This window comes from Schistocerca serialis, chromosome 5 (genome assembly GCF_023864345.2).
Source record: "Schistocerca serialis cubense isolate TAMUIC-IGC-003099 chromosome 5, iqSchSeri2.2, whole genome shotgun sequence".
Lineage (NCBI taxonomy): Eukaryota > Metazoa > Arthropoda > Insecta > Orthoptera > Acrididae > Schistocerca > Schistocerca serialis.
The window spans coordinates 73,329,217-73,345,034 of NC_064642.1; the positions used below are offsets into that span (position 1 = coordinate 73,329,217).

Consider the following 15,818-nt stretch of genomic DNA (forward strand, 5'->3'; position numbering starts at 1 on the left):
TTAACATCTATGGTCATCAGTCCCCTAGAACTTAGAACTACTTAAACCTAACTAACCTAAGAACATCACACAACACCCAGTCATCACGAGGCAAAGAAAATCCGTGACCCCGCCGGGAATCGAACCCGGGAACCCGGGCGTGGGAAGCGAGAACGCTACCGCACGACCACGAGCTGTTCACGGCTGTCATCTCTTATTTTTCGTACAATCCTCTTCCATGACCGTCTCTCACGATCACACAATACACACTTTCGTCCGTGCTGTGACTTAGCCGATGATGTTTTTCCGCTTACACTGGATGCCCTATAAATGTTCGATACGGTACCTCTTGGGTTAGTGTTGTTTAACGTCCCGTCGACAACGAGGTCATTAGGGACGGAGCGCAAGCTCGGGTTAGGGAAGGATGGGGAAGGAAATCGGCCGTGCCCTTTTCATAGGAACCATCCCGGCACTTGCCTGAAACGATTTAGGGAAATCACGGAAAACCTAAATCAGGATGGCTGGAGACGGGATTGAACCGTCGTCCTCCCGAATGCGAGTCCAGTTCGATACGGTACCTCTTGCAACGCCAAACACTTCGCCTACCTTGGTTACGGAAGCACCAACAGTTCGCAAGCATTCGAATTCACTTAGCTCTAACATTATGCACCTACATCTGCACACAACACTGTTGTGAGCATGCGCGATGCTTGCAACGTATTGAGTATACTGTACAGGTGCAGTTCGTGGCCAAATACCGGGTGATCAAAAAGTCAGTATAAATTTGAAAACTGAATAAATCACGGAATAATGTAGATAGAGAGGTACAAATTGACACACATGCTTGGAATGACATGGGGTTTCATTAGACACAAAAAAATACTAAAGTTCAAAAAATGTCCGACAGATGGCGCTTCATCCGATCAGAATAGCAATAATTAGCATAACAAAGTAAGACAAAGCAAAGATGATGTTCTTTACAGGAAATGCTCAATATGTCCACCATCATTCCCCAACAATAGCTGTAGTCGAGGAATAATGTTGTGAACAGCACTGTAAAGCATGTCCAGAGTTATAGTGAGGCATTGGCGTCGGATGTTGTCTTTCAGCATCCCTAGAGATGTCGGTCGATCACGATATACTTACGACTTCAGGTAACCGCAAAGCCAATAATCGCACGGACTGAGGTCTGGGGACCTGGGAGGCCGAGCATGACGAAAGTGGCGGCTGAGCACACGATCATCACCAAACGACGCGCGCAAGAGATCTTTCAAGCGTCTAGCAATATGGGGTGGAGCGCCATCCTGCATAAACATCGTACGTTCCAGCAGGTGTTTATCAGCCAGGCTGGGGATGATGCGATTCTGTAACAAATCGGAGTAACTCTCACTCGTCACGGTAGCAGTTACAAAACCAGAATCACGCATTTCCTCAAAGAAAAAAGGCCCGATAACGGTAGATGTGGTAAATCTTACCCATACCGCGAATTTCTCGTCGTGCAATGGAGTTTCCACGACAGTTCTAGGATTTTCGGTAGCCCAAATTCTGCAGTTGTTGGCGTTGACAGACCCTCGGAGCGTGAAATGAGCTTCGTCGGTCTACAACACGGTACTCAACCAATCGTCATCTTCCGCCATCTTTTGAAACGCCCACACCGCAAATGCCCTCCGCTTCACTAAATCGCCAGGTAACAGTTCATGATGCCGATGTATTTTGTACGGATAGCATCGGAGGGTACGCCTAAGTGCCAACCAAGCAGTAGTGTATGGAATGCCGGTGTGACGTGCGACTGCACGAGCGCTGACTTCCCCGTGCATAGACGAACCCGCTACAGTCTCTATTTCTTCCTGAACTGTCTCAGCAGCGCCTTGTGCTCGGTCGGCCACTACGGGGTCTATCGTCTAAACAACCCGTGGCTTCGAACTTCGAAATCATTCTCGCCACAGCTGCATTTGTCAACGGACCTTTACCCGTTCGAATCCCCTTCCTATGGTAATAGGATCGTAACGCTGAACTAGCACATTCTCCATTCTGATAATACAGCTTCACTAAAAGCGCCTTTTCAGGTAACGACAACATGCTGCGACTGCTGGCGCATCTGATTCTCTCTCTCATTACAGCTCCTTTTCTACACGATTGTCATGCGCAGTCACTGACATTTTGCTGTCCAGCGTCATCTGTCGGACATTTTGTGAACTTTCTTTTTTTTGGGTTCTAATAAAACTCCATGTGATTCCAAGCATGTGCGTCAATTTTTACCTCTCTATCTACATTATTCCATGGTTTATTAAGTTTTCAAATTTATATTGACTGTTTGATCACCCGGTATAAGAGCGCTACATGCAAGCTTGGCTAACATTTGAATTTACGTTAAAGCATGCATTTGTCGCGGTATTTCCGTATTTTTGTCCAACCCTTGTATAACAAACAAACAAATAATCGTAACGGAGTGCAGGTGCAATCGTGTGGACAACGGGACGCGATTTTTTTCACCCGCCGAACCCGGGGGGTTTGCGCCCCTAAAGTTTGCGGCCGCGCTGTTTACGGCCGGGGAAGTGTGCAAGTGGGTCAGCGGCGAGCGCGCATGCGCAGCGGGAGGCTGGGCGCGCACCCCGCGACGCCGCTGGGGTCAAGGCCGGCCGCGCAGCCGCCCCCTCCCGGCAAGCCCGCAGCTCCTTGTCCGCCGTTGCACCACATCCTGATCTGTCTGCCTGCCCCGCCGAGCCAACTCTCGCGTCGGATTTCGTAACGTTTTTACATCGCCTACCCGTGCGTAAAACGCATCGCCAAAGCAACTTTCTACAACCGCATATGCGCGACCAGAAGCGCTTGGCTTATGACAACTGAGGCAAAAGCGAGCTATAAAGCAAAGCGTAAATAAACTGCCGTTATTTATTGCTACTTCTTTTTAACAAATTTCTATCTCGTACGCTTTTTGCAATGCTCTAAGGGAAACTCCCGCAAGACTCAGTTTTTACAAGCGTTGAACGAAAGAGGTTTTGATGTACACTACTGGCCATTAAAATTCCTACACAAAATTCACCACTCTGTGAATGTCACTTGTCCATCGGCAAGCACCTTACCCGCTAGCGACAACGTCTCCCCACTTGGCTCTTCGCAGGTTCCGTTAGGCACAGCCGTAATCGGACAGTCACTGATCGAGTATGACCAGTTCCGTACGACTCTCCTCGACGATATTCGCGTGCTGTATCACAGACCAGCAAGGAACCTGGATGAATACCTCACCTGGACAGAGAATACTGTCACCAAATGCGCGAAAACTTGCGCTTGGCTCCACGCGCTCGGAAAACTTTGCAACACATTTCGTCAGGATGTGAAAGATGACCTCGACTACTGAGATGTTATACAACCTGGCACGAGTAGTTATAACGCTAAATGGTTTGAGTCAGTCATGAATCCCTGCGTGCTTTTCATCTGCAATGTTAGATTACACTACTGGCCATTGAAATTGCTACACCACGAACATGACGTGCTACAGACGCGAAATTTAACCGACAGGAAGAAGATGCTGTGATATGCACATGATTAGCTTTTCAGAGCATTCACACAAGGTTGGCGCCGGTGACGACACCTACAACGTGCTGACACGAGGAAAGTTTCCAACTGATTTCTCATACACAAACAGCAGCTGACCGGCGTTGCCTGGTGAAACGTTGTTGTGATGCCTCGTGTAAGGAGGAGAAATGCGTACCATCACGTTTCCGACTTTGAGAAAGGTCGGATTGTAGCCTATCGCGATTGCGGTTTATCGTATCGCGACATTGCTGCTCACGTTGGTCGAGATACAATGACTGTTAGCAGAATATGGAATCGGTGGGTTCAGGAGAGTAATACGGAACGCCGTGCTGTATCGCAACGGCCTCGTATCACTAGCAGTCGAGATGATAGGCATCTTATCCGCATGGCTGTAACGGGTCGTGCAGCCACGTCTCGATCCCCGAGTCAACAGATGGGGACGTTTGCAAAACAACAACCGTCTGCAAGAACAGTTCGACGACGTTTGCAGTAGCACGGACTATCAGCTCGGAGACGACGGATGCGCTTACCCTCGACGCTGCATCACAGACAGAAGCATCTGCGATGGAGTACTCAACGACGAACCTGGGTGCACGAATGGCAAAACGTCATTTTTTCGGATGAATCCAGGTTCTATTTACAGCATCATGCTAGTCGCATCCGTGTTTGGCGACATCGCGGCGAACGCAAATTGGAAGCGTGAATTCGTCATCACCCTACTGGTGTATCACCCGGTGTGATGGTATGGGGTGCCATTGGTTACACGTCTCGGTCACCTCTTGTTCGCATTGACGGCATTTTGAACAGTGGGCGTTACATTTCAGATGTGTTACGACCCGTGGCTCTACCCTTCATTCGATCCCTGCGAAACCCTACATTTCAGCAGGATAATGCACCACCGCATTCTGGATACAGAAAATGTTCGACTGCTGCCCTGGCCAGCACATTCTCCAGATTTCTCACCAATTGAAAACGTCTGGTCAATGGTGGCCGAGCAAATGGCTCGTGACAATACGCCAGTCATTACTACTGATGAACTGTGGTATCGTGTTGAAGCTGCATGGGCAGCTGTACCTGTACACGCAATCCGAGCTCTGTTTGGCGCAATGCTTAGGCGTATCAAGGCCGTTATTACGGCCACAGGTGGTTGTTCTGGGTACTGACTTCTCAGGATCTATGCACCAAAATTGCGTGAAAATGTAATCACATGTCAGTTCTAGTATAATATATTTGTCTAATGAATACCCGTTTATCATCTGCATTTCTTCTTGGTGTAGCAATTTTAATGGCCAGTAGTGTAACATAAACATCTTTATCTGGAACCTGGCTAAAAGTAGGAAAAGAAAGCGCAGGAGCTACATGCTCTCCCTACCTCCCTCCCTCCCCCCCCCCCACCCGCCTCTCTTTCTCCCCCCCTCTCTCTTTCTCTCTCTCCCTCTCTCTTTCTTTCTCTCTCTCTCTCTCTCTCTCTCTCTCTCTCACACACACACACACACACACACACACACATAGGACCGCAAGCACGCACACACATGCAACAACACTCACCTACATAGCCGTGCGACACACATACAGGTATTCACAAATTTATTTATTTATTTTGTTTATGGCTACATCAGAAAAAATAATATTACAACTTTCTCAAACTACAAACTAATATCCAGGCCACGGACGTACTCTACCGATCCCTGTGCCATCACCAGGAACTCTGTTGGATCGCTAGTGAAAGCACTCAGAGGAGGTTCTTGAATAAAATGGCGAACAGTCTGCTTTTCAGTGCCACAGTCAGAACTTGGAGAAGTTATGTTCTTCCACTTGTGGAAACGGTCGGCCCATCTTGCACTGTCGGTGACCAGATCTTCAAAATGTTCAGTTGTGTGTGAAATCTTATGGGACTTAACTGCTAAGGTCATCAGTCCCTAAGCTTACACAGTGCTTAACCTAAATTATCCTAAGGAGAAACACACACACCCATGCCCGAGGGAGGACTCGAACCTCCGCCGGGACCAGCCGCACAGTCCATGACTGCAGCGTCTCAGACCACTCGGCTATTCCCGCGCGGCGACCAGATCTTGCTTGGAAGAAGTTGAAAGCCACGTGGTTTCGTCGATATGCATGGCATCTTAAGTTGTTCTGTCGTAGCATTAATCTGCCACGTGAGTCTCCAGCTGTCATTAGTATTAAAACCGTTTACTACTAACATTCTAGCGTTTACCAGGGGTGGGTGAAGCGAGCGAAGCCTACATTTACTGATTTATTTATTTATTTATTTCATTAACAGTACAGAATAACCCATCGCCTTGAAATGTAAGGTGGGTCGGATGCTTCTGAATCTAATAGCAAAGACTTCTCATTATTACAGTCTACATTGTTACATTTACTGATGCTGAGATTCTTGGAATGTCTGCGTGAACGGGGAGATTAAGATTTTTCTGTAGTTTTTTATACTTCCGTACAAGCGCACTTTCCCGCCGCAGGGATGGAAGTGGTGTGTATGGGTAGCCAGAAAGTAGGTGTGTGTCTGATGGTACCAGTTACAAGCCGCATGGTGTGGCTGAGATGTGTATCAACAAGATTTGTGTGATCACTATTCGTCCTGGCTGGTGAGCAATATTCAGTAACACGGTAAACCAATCCAAGAGTGTTGAAGCAGTTGATCCACATGATGTGCTGCGGAGTTTCTGGTTCAAATGGCTCTGAGCACTATGGGACTTAACATCGGAAGTCATCAGTCCCCTAGAACTTAGAACTACTTAAACCTAACTAACCAAAGGACATCACATACGTCCATGCCCGAGGCAGGATTCGAACCTGCGACCGTAGCGGTCGCGCGGTTCCAGACTGGAGCGCCTAGATCCGCTCGGCCACTTCGGCCGGCTCTGGAGGCTGTTCTCTCGAGTTTTGATGTCGGCAGCTCACATACGCTAACCACTCTGAATACTGTCTGAACCTGACAATTCCTTATATTGATTTAGCTTTTGCTAGCGACTCAAATAAGTTTAATGCGTAGTCATGAAATTTCAACTATCACCCCGAAAAAAATACATTTACGTAATTAATAATTTGTTTGTTTCTAGGTACACGTCTTCTGTTTTGGTACTGATTGAAATCCCCTCGTCTCAGTACCTTGCAACGCCAGTAGAGGAGTCAAAAGAATGGCGCACTCCATTATTAAGGTGCAGTATCAAGTGGTATTCGGTTTCTGCGTTTCAAGGGGAATAACGGTGCACAATCTTTACTGTGTTCGTGGAAGTAACCTGCCCCGAGGAACTACCAAGCGGCACATTGGATAGGTGGCCAAGATGCTTTTAGTGTGGCCAAAATAGTGCGAATAATGAAGAATGAAGTGACAGACCATCAGTCTGTGAAGAACAGGGAGTAGCCACATAAGTGAAGGCCGTGGTGTTCGAACTCCGGCGAATCACAATAAAGACAATATTGGAAAAAGTGAAAAATCAGTCATGGATCAGTTTTCAACTTGCACGCCATTTTTGAACATGACGGAAGCGGCCGCCGGCGTGGTTCGGCTGCTGCACCCGCGCCCTCAAAAAGCCCGCCGAAGCGATGTGACAGAGGAACAGTTGCGGAAGATAAACTGTCATTTTAAAATAATACAGGAACCTCAGCCCTAAGGATATAGAAGTCAAAACACAATTTCAAAATCCAGTAGCTATCAGCTACCGTACGAATATTGGTAAACTGCCATCCTCAGATTTAAAACATATTTTAAAATGACAAATTTCACCATATTTTGCAAAAATGTCGTTTCCTCGAAATTTTCCTGCCCCTAGCGAGATGACCACGGTGATTAGCTCGCTGCACGAGACTCTCTGCACAGTGACCCGAAGGCTTCAAATCGTTATCCAGACGTGGCCCACGATCGAAAAAAATGGAATTAACGAATCCACTCACAAAACACCGTGCCGCCAGCCGGGACACACGCGGAAGAAAAAGAAGAAGGTAATTAAAATTTTATGTTCAGCCCTTGTATAAGCTTGTATGTCCTCATAGTAACTTTGCCACTTTCAGTTACTACCACTGTAATTCTCAAAGAAAAAAGTCTGGTGGGCCTCTAGGAAAGGTCTCTTTGCAGTTACATCCACCAACGTGAGGAGAACTGCTGACACACACAGCTTCACAGCGTCCACGCCTTCGTCGCTCAGCTGCACTGCACGTCCCACAAAGTGACGCCCGACGCAGCAGGTGCCAACTTTGCCGTGATTGCTCTTGACGTCAGACGGCGTTACTGTCAGCCTCGACTTTTGACGTATAACGGAAGTATCAGAAGAAAGTTTAAGGTTGTCAGAACAGTTTTCCTCCGCCATTAATGCACATATCGGGCGGCAGCGCGACACTAATACAGCGCTCGAGGCCGGCGTATCTCAGTGAGGTCAGTAGATTGCTAGCGACTCGTGTGATCTTTCAGTGAACCAACTTCGGTTCTGTCGTAAGACGAGGGATCACGTTGTTAATACATCTACATCTACGTGACTACTCTGCAATTCACATTTAAGTGCTTGGCAGAGGGTTCAACGAACCACAATCATACTATCTCTCTACCATTCCACCCCCGAACAGCGCGCGGGAAAAACGAACACCTAAACCTTTCTGTTCGAGCTCTGATTTCTCTTATTTTATTTTGATGATCATTCCTACCTATGTAGGTTGGGCTCAACTAAATATATTCGCATTCGGAAGAGAACGTTGGTGACTGAAATTTCGTAAATAGATCTCGCCGCGACGAAAAAATTCTTTGATTTATTGACTTCCATCCCAACTCGCGTATCATATCTGCCACACTCTCTCCCCTGTTACGTGATAATACAAAACGAGCTGCCTTTTTTGCACCCTTTCGATGTCCTCCGTCAATCCCACCTGGTAAGATTCCCACACCGCGCAGCAATATTCTAACAGAGGACGAACGAGTGTAGTGTAAGCTGTCTCTTTAGTGGACTTGTTGCATCTTCTAAGTGTCCTGCCAATGAAACGCAACCTTTGGCTCGCCTTCCCCACAATATTATCTGTGTGTTCTTTCCAACTGAAGTTGTTCGTAATTTTTACACCCAGGTACTTAGTTGAATTGACAGCCTTGAGAATTGTACTATTTATCGAGTAATCGAATTCCAACGGATTTCTTTTGCAACTCATGTGGATCACCTCACACTTTTCGTTATTTAGCGTCAACTGCCACCTGCCACACCATACAGCAATCTTTTCTAAATCGCTTTGCAACTGATACTGGTCTTCGGATGACCTTACTAGACGGTAAATTACAGCATCATCTGCGAACAACCTAAGAGAACTGCTCAGATTGTCACCCAGGTCATTTATCTAGATCAGGAACAGCAGAGGTCCCAGGAGGCTTCCCTGGGGAACACCTGATATCACTTCAGTTTTACTCGATGATTTGCCGTCTATTACTACGAACTGCGACCTTCCTGACAGGAAATCACGAATCCAGTCGCACAACTGAGACGATACCCCATAGGCCCGCAGCTTGATTAGAAGTCGCTTGTGAGGAACGGTGTCAAAAGCTCTCCGTAAATCTAGAAATACGGAATCAACTTGAGATCCCCTATCGATAGCGGCCATTACTTCGTGCGAATAAAGAGCTAGCTGCGTTGCACAAGAACGATGTTTTCTGAAACAATGCTGATTACGTATCAATAGATCGTTCCCTTCGAGATGATTCATAATGTAATAGGTGTTGCACGGCATCTCTGAATCTACTACTGAAAAATAACATTTTTTGTAATTCACTTCTTCTTTTCTCTTAATAGTTACAACGTCACTAATTTACTTTTTATTTTATTTCATGCACTGTCTATAAAGTGAAACAAACTGTATAGTACAACATTCACCCTCCTACTGTTTTTTTTTGTTTACTGTAAAAATAAACTCAGAAATCGATTTATTAACGCTGCAGTCAGTTGGGTGGGTTTTGTTAACTGGCCCTCGATATCACAGTCATCAGTTCCCATTCGATAACGTTTACAACTTTCCAATCAAAGAATTCAACGTAATAAAATGACACCAGAATAAAATACTAAGCTACAGAGAACGTAATGTTACAAAAATACACCGAACAAAACTGTACGAATACGATGTATAAGACATCAGTGTAATAACGCCGAAATAATTAAAACCAATTACTAAAAAACCAAGTTTGTCTTCCCAAAAGTTTTGAGGAAAAAACTGTTTCTCTCACAAACCAAAGACACTAAGATTGAAAATTTAGCTCTCCAAAATAAATAACATCTCAATATAGTTAATCTTTCTCTGCAACGGAATGTGCGCTGTTTTGTGCTGCACTAGAACTCGAACGTGATACCTTGCCTTTCGTTGGTCTTCGGGAGTAGGAGGGCTGGACCGGCAAAAGCTTTAGAGAGAGAGTTGTGAGTCGTGCCCGGATAACTCAGTTGGTAAGAGCATTTCTGGCGAAAGCAAAGTTTCCAGGTTCGTGAACCGATCCGATATACAGCTTCAATCTGCCAGCAGGTTTCAAAGTCCCCTGCCGAACGATCTGAGGCGTCTGTTCAGCATATATACCATACAGCGCCATGATGCAGTGTGTTCGGTAGTCTATGGGCCTTTCTGGACCGAAAGAAGCCTTGGGTTGAAAAGCAGTACACTTTACATAGGCAAGTAATGTTACAAGATTTAATTATCATCACTGCCGTGACGCACAGACCTACGGCGTGGTTTAAGTAAACTTTCGCTACTTGAGAGGGCAGTCGTGAAAAACGAGTGATTGGAGACAATGAAACTTTGTGCAAACATTTTTGAGGACATGCGGAAGAGAAACAACGAATAAATCATTGAAATAAATCCTTTTAATTTCGACACAAGAGGGTTCAAATCGGTGATCTCGATGATCACGCAGCTAGGAACGACCAGCCAATGATTCAATCTTCTCCAAAAGTGTTACGAAGTAGCCGGCCGAGGTGGCCGTGGGGTTCTAGGCGCTTCAGTCCGGAACCGCGGGACTGCTACAGTCGCAGGTTCGAATCCTGCCTCGGGCATGGATGTGTGTGATGTCATTAGGTTAGTTAGATTTAAGTAGTTCTAAGTTCTAGGGGACTGATGACCTAAGATGTTAAGTCCCATAGTGCTCAGAGCCATTTGAACCATTTTTTTTGTTACGAAGTAACCGAGTCACCTTACGAGCAGTGTGAGGTGGAGCTCCATCGTGCAAAATGGTTCAAATGGCTCTGAGCGCTATGCGACTTTACTTCTGAGGTCATCAGTCCCCTAGAACTTAGAACTAATTAAACCTAGCTAACCTAAGGACATCACACACATCCATGCCCGAGGCAGGATTCGAACCTGCGACCGTAGCGGTCGCGCGGTTCCAGACTGTAGCGCCTAGAACCGCTCGGCCACCTCGGCCGGCTCCATCGTGCATCAAAACTGATGTATCCAAAGCACCTCTCTACCATAGAGCACGGATCACATGTTGACGAAGCAAATCACAGTAAGGTCTGCCTTTCACACTGCATGCCCTTGGTCCTTGGGATCCGAACTCCCCAAAGAAAAATGGACGTCATGAACTGTGCCGCCAAAGCCACACTACACACTGACTCGTTATCTATGGAGGGGAACGTCATGAACGTTCGTTGTCTGTGGCGGTCCCCAAATGCAACAACTGTGAATATTAACTTTCTTAGTGAGCGTAAAGTATTCTCCATCACTCCACAAAATGTTTCAAGGCGACATGTCTTCAACTTCAACCCTTGCAAGAAACATAAGACCGAAGTCTACTTGAATGTGTGGGTAAGGTGCCAAAACTTGGTGAGTGACGTGACGTGTGTGCGGACACACAATTGTTCGCAGTATTTTTAGAACGGCGGACTATGGAATGTTCAGGTGTCGTGACACAGCTCGTACACTGCTTGAAGATCGCGTTTCGCTTCCAGCATTCTCAGCCACGGCAACAGTAATTTCTTCAACAATTTGTAGCGCTACTGGTCGTTGCCCTTCTCAGGAACAAACCGAATCATTGGCCGATCGTTCCAAAGTGCATAATCGCTAAGATCACTAGATTTGAGCCCTCTCACGTGGAAATTAAAATGTATTTCCTTAATTTCTTTTCCGCATGTTCTTACAAATGTTTCCAGAAAGTATCATTGTCCTACGATAAATCGTTTTTCATGTGGGCCCCTCTCAATTGGCGAAAGTTTAATTATAACCATCCTGTATACCCACGCCGATATCATTCTGACAGGTCGAGGACCTTTCAATCGACGCGCCGTGCTCACGGCTCTCGTTCACAGCTGAACACAGGTTAACTTTCGCTGATGATAGACGTGCAAGCACATTAACTGCACAACTGGCGTTAAGTGTGACTCTGGCCCGTGATAAAGCACGGACAGTGTTTAGAAGTATGAAATCCGAGGAGGAGATGGCGGTCTTGATAGTCAGAGGCACAAGCAGAAGGCATCTGCGTGAGAACCGCTGACTGGCCGCCTCCAGCGCGCAGTGTCGGGTTGCGCTTCCAAGTTGGCTGTCGACGAAAAAAGCGCTGGCGACGGCGCAAGTGCCCGGCTGCCCGGATGCCCTCGGTGGCCTTTGGGTTGCCTAACGCCCAGGCGCTCCGCCGCCGCTACTGTCTGGCGAAAGGAAGGCGCGCGACTGTTAAGTGGGCCAGCAGACAGGTGAGGTGCCTCGCGGCGGCGCCTGGGGTCGCCAGCCTTACGTCTAATGCAGGGAGGACTCGCTCTGAAGAGCCAGGCGCGTGCAGCTGTCTACGGGCCACCGAGCTGATGGCTTCTCATAAACAGCCAGCGTCGTAGTGGTTAAAACTGAGGGAAGGGTCATTCCACCTAATAGAACAGTGAAAGAAGCCACCAGAGTGAAATTATGAAAGTGGACTTAACATTTCACTTGACGAAAGGTGTTTTTGATATTACTGTCACCAACCAAAAGTTATTTTATTGCCACTTCGCTTTTCTGAGGTTTAAACATGCATCATCAGGTTGATCCATGTCTTTTGTTATGCCTTTGTGGCAACCTGTGGCACTGTTTTCAGTGGATCATTTGCGATTTGTAAACACTACAGTATTCTGAAACGGCAAATCATGTAACACGACAGAAAAAGGAATTTGTGGCCACTGGAGACAGTGCTGTGGGTTACCTAAAAGCAGTAACTCGTGCATTCACGTAATTCTACCTGATAAGTGAGGTTTAAATCTCTGAAATATTTAGTGGAAACAAAATAAACTGATTCAGCAAACTTTTTTTCATTCGCTATCAATAAAAGTCACGGCAAAACTTCTAGTGAAACCTCCGGGCTGTATACTCGCGGCCAGTGAAACATTTTCGTTCTTGACGTATAGTCCAGAGCTGCGTTGGAGATTCCCCTGAGCCTCTCCGAGTAAAGAAAAGCTTAACTCCAAATATTCACATGTTCTAGTGTTTACAAAAAAATCGTTCTCTAAATACAAGAGGTGAAAGGAACCAGTTATTACAACTTATCATTGATAGGAAAATACAAGCGAGAACTCGTGGCTGAAGGACGAGCAGAGGTGATACAACACAAGAAAATACCTTTCACGCTTCACTGTCATGTCCAGAGCTGATGGCTACGTAGACTGCCAACCTCTGTCAGGAGAAAGCTCCTTAAGAAGAAGAAAAATGCAAACATCCATCATCATAGGGCAATAATAAGGCCAGAATTCTTTGTATCAGATATGCTAACTGTAAGATCAATGAAAGAGAATGAATAAATCAGAAAAACGCGAAGAAAAGTTGTTAGGAAGGTACTTGGAAATGGGAAAACAGCAGGAGTATTTAAAGTAAGAGGTAACACAGTAGTATACTCTCACGCAGAACGAAATATGAAGATAGGAAAAAAATGGCTTATGTTCTATGGCCAAATCCAATGAATAGCCGTAGCAGAATGAAAAAAAATTGAACAATATTTTGAGAAATTAAAAGACAAGCGAAATTGGCTTAGGAAAGTGCATGAATCTCGAACAAACTGGTGGAAAAAAAAAAAAAAAAAAAAAAAGTGGAAGGAGCTCAGATCACTTCTGTTTACAAAAAGGGACAAGACTCTGATGCGAAGAATTATTGACTTTCTTTATTGACGTCCATCTGGTGCAGGTTCCTAGAGCGTATTGGCGCAAATATTATTGCGTTCCTGAAAGAAAACAAGTATTTCTCTTAAAAAAAGCTTTTCTTTATTCATATGCAACATGTCGCAAACAATACGTGAACAGGCAGAATTTGTCTTCGTAGATTCCCTTAAGACGTTCGGCGCTGTACCACATTGTCAGCTACTAACCAAAATGCGATCGTGATATGTATCTTCGTAAATGTGTAACTGGCTCGAGGAATATTTGATTAGTAGAGTTCAGCAGGTTGTACTGGACGGCGGTAAGTTCCACAGAAACAAGATAAACACTGGAATTGGCCCAAGGAAGCATTACAGCTAATGTATTCAGTATATACAAACGACTTGTCAGACAAGGTGAACAGCAGTGTGAGACTGTTCGCTGGTGACACAGATGTGTATTGGAAAGTACCGTCGTCATCCGACGGTCGCGAGAAATTGCTGAAAGATTCAGACAAAATTTTTCTTTGTATAACTTACGACAGCTCTCTTTATATGGGGATAAATACAAGATAATGCGTATAACAAGGAGAAAGAACCGTGTAGTATCTGGTGACAAGATTAATGGCGAACGTCTTGAGCACGCCACATCGTATAAGTATGTTCGAGTAATGAGAACAAGCGACAGCAGGTAGAACGATCACGTAAAATCAGTATTAGAGAAGGCGAAAGGAGACTTACAAGGAAACATCACCAACCATTATCTCAAGGAGAAAAGATTACACGTGCAAGATATCAGCCCTAGCGATCGGTCCCGCGCGAAAATTGGGCCATTAGCCACATAATAACCAGTTATAACCTTCTTAAAGTACAGCTTTTAAACATCGCTCCGCCCCAGCGCACCCGCGTAGTGCCCGAACGCGGCAGCGGAATGACAAACAATGCCCTCCTATTGAAAACCATCACAGCTTCTTTAACAGTGTCAGCTTTACAATCCAAAGGAAATACGGCACAACAGCGATAGAAGTCGCCAGCGGGTGTCCTCAACATGTTCGATAATGAAGACCGGAACTGTGTTTCGTATTAAGAGTTACTTGAAACATATTGTGTGTAAATCAGGGAACATTGTATAACAGGGGCCAACCGAATAGGGCAGTGCAGTTGTTAAGACACTGCTCTGATATTTGGGAGTCGCCCTGTCCAACCATACTGATTTGAATTTTCCGTGGTTTTCCTAAATCACTAAGGAAGGCAAATGCCGGGACGTTTTGTTAAGCAAGACCACGGCCGACCACCGGTCCTATGCTCATAAATCATGTTATGTAGTCTATGTGTTGCACATTTTGGGCTTTTGATTTGTATTGTACTACCTTCACAATTCCTACATCATTGTGAGATGATCCTGAAGTAAAAGAAGATAATAATAATAATCATTATTAGCTAGGGCGGAACATCAACTCCATTTTCAAGTAGGTGGATATCAGTAGGTTTTAGAAAGAGTAGATCACATTCGGAGCTGGTTCTCTATTTAAAGTGAATAGCAATGTACCTGAAAAGAAGACCTAAAATTTTCGTAATCACTGTTGTTGACTTCAGGAAAGTCGATGAGCACCGTCAACAGGAATTCACGGTTTTAAATACGCAATTAACTGGGCTTAGATAGTAAAACTGCATCTCAAATTAAACACACACTAACAAACGAGCTCTAAAGTGAAATTTAGAGGTACAGTTTCTAGAAATTTTTAGATGAAAACTGGAGTGAGCTAGAGAGATTGTCTCTGCCCGCTGCTCTTTAACTGAGTTCTAGAAAAAGAAATAAGGGAATGGAGATTGTCATTAGGAGGAAACCAAACCAATGAGGGAGTTAGATTAGGTTACACAAAGGGCAATATGCAAATGGACTGCTTTTTTTCTCAGACTCAATGGAAACAGCCACCAGACAAACGGAACGGCTTAAACAACAAGCTGAAAAAACGGTCTTACGTGTCTCCTTTGAGAAAACCAAATTTATGACAAACACCAATACAGCCACGAAAATAATGAAAACGAAGAATGAAAAAAAAATTGTGTGAACTAACAATTTCGCCGGCCGAAGTGGCCGTGCGGTCAGAGGCGCTGCAGTCTGGAACCGCAAGACCGCTACGGTCGCAGGTTCGAATCCTGCCTCGGGCATGGATGTTTGTGATGTCCTTAGGTTAGTTAGGTTTAACTAGTTCTAAGTTCTAGGGGACTAATGACCTCAGCAGTT

The 15,818-nt window shown here is 45.4% G+C and overlaps 1 protein-coding gene across 4 annotated transcripts in view; it reads right to left on the reverse strand.

Moving 5' to 3' along the window:
* The window catches only part of LOC126481601 (dual specificity tyrosine-phosphorylation-regulated kinase 4), a 647,996-nt gene that overhangs the window by 232,133 nt on the left and 400,045 nt on the right, over window positions 1-15,818 (reverse strand). The gene's annotated exons all lie outside the window — the stretch shown is intronic.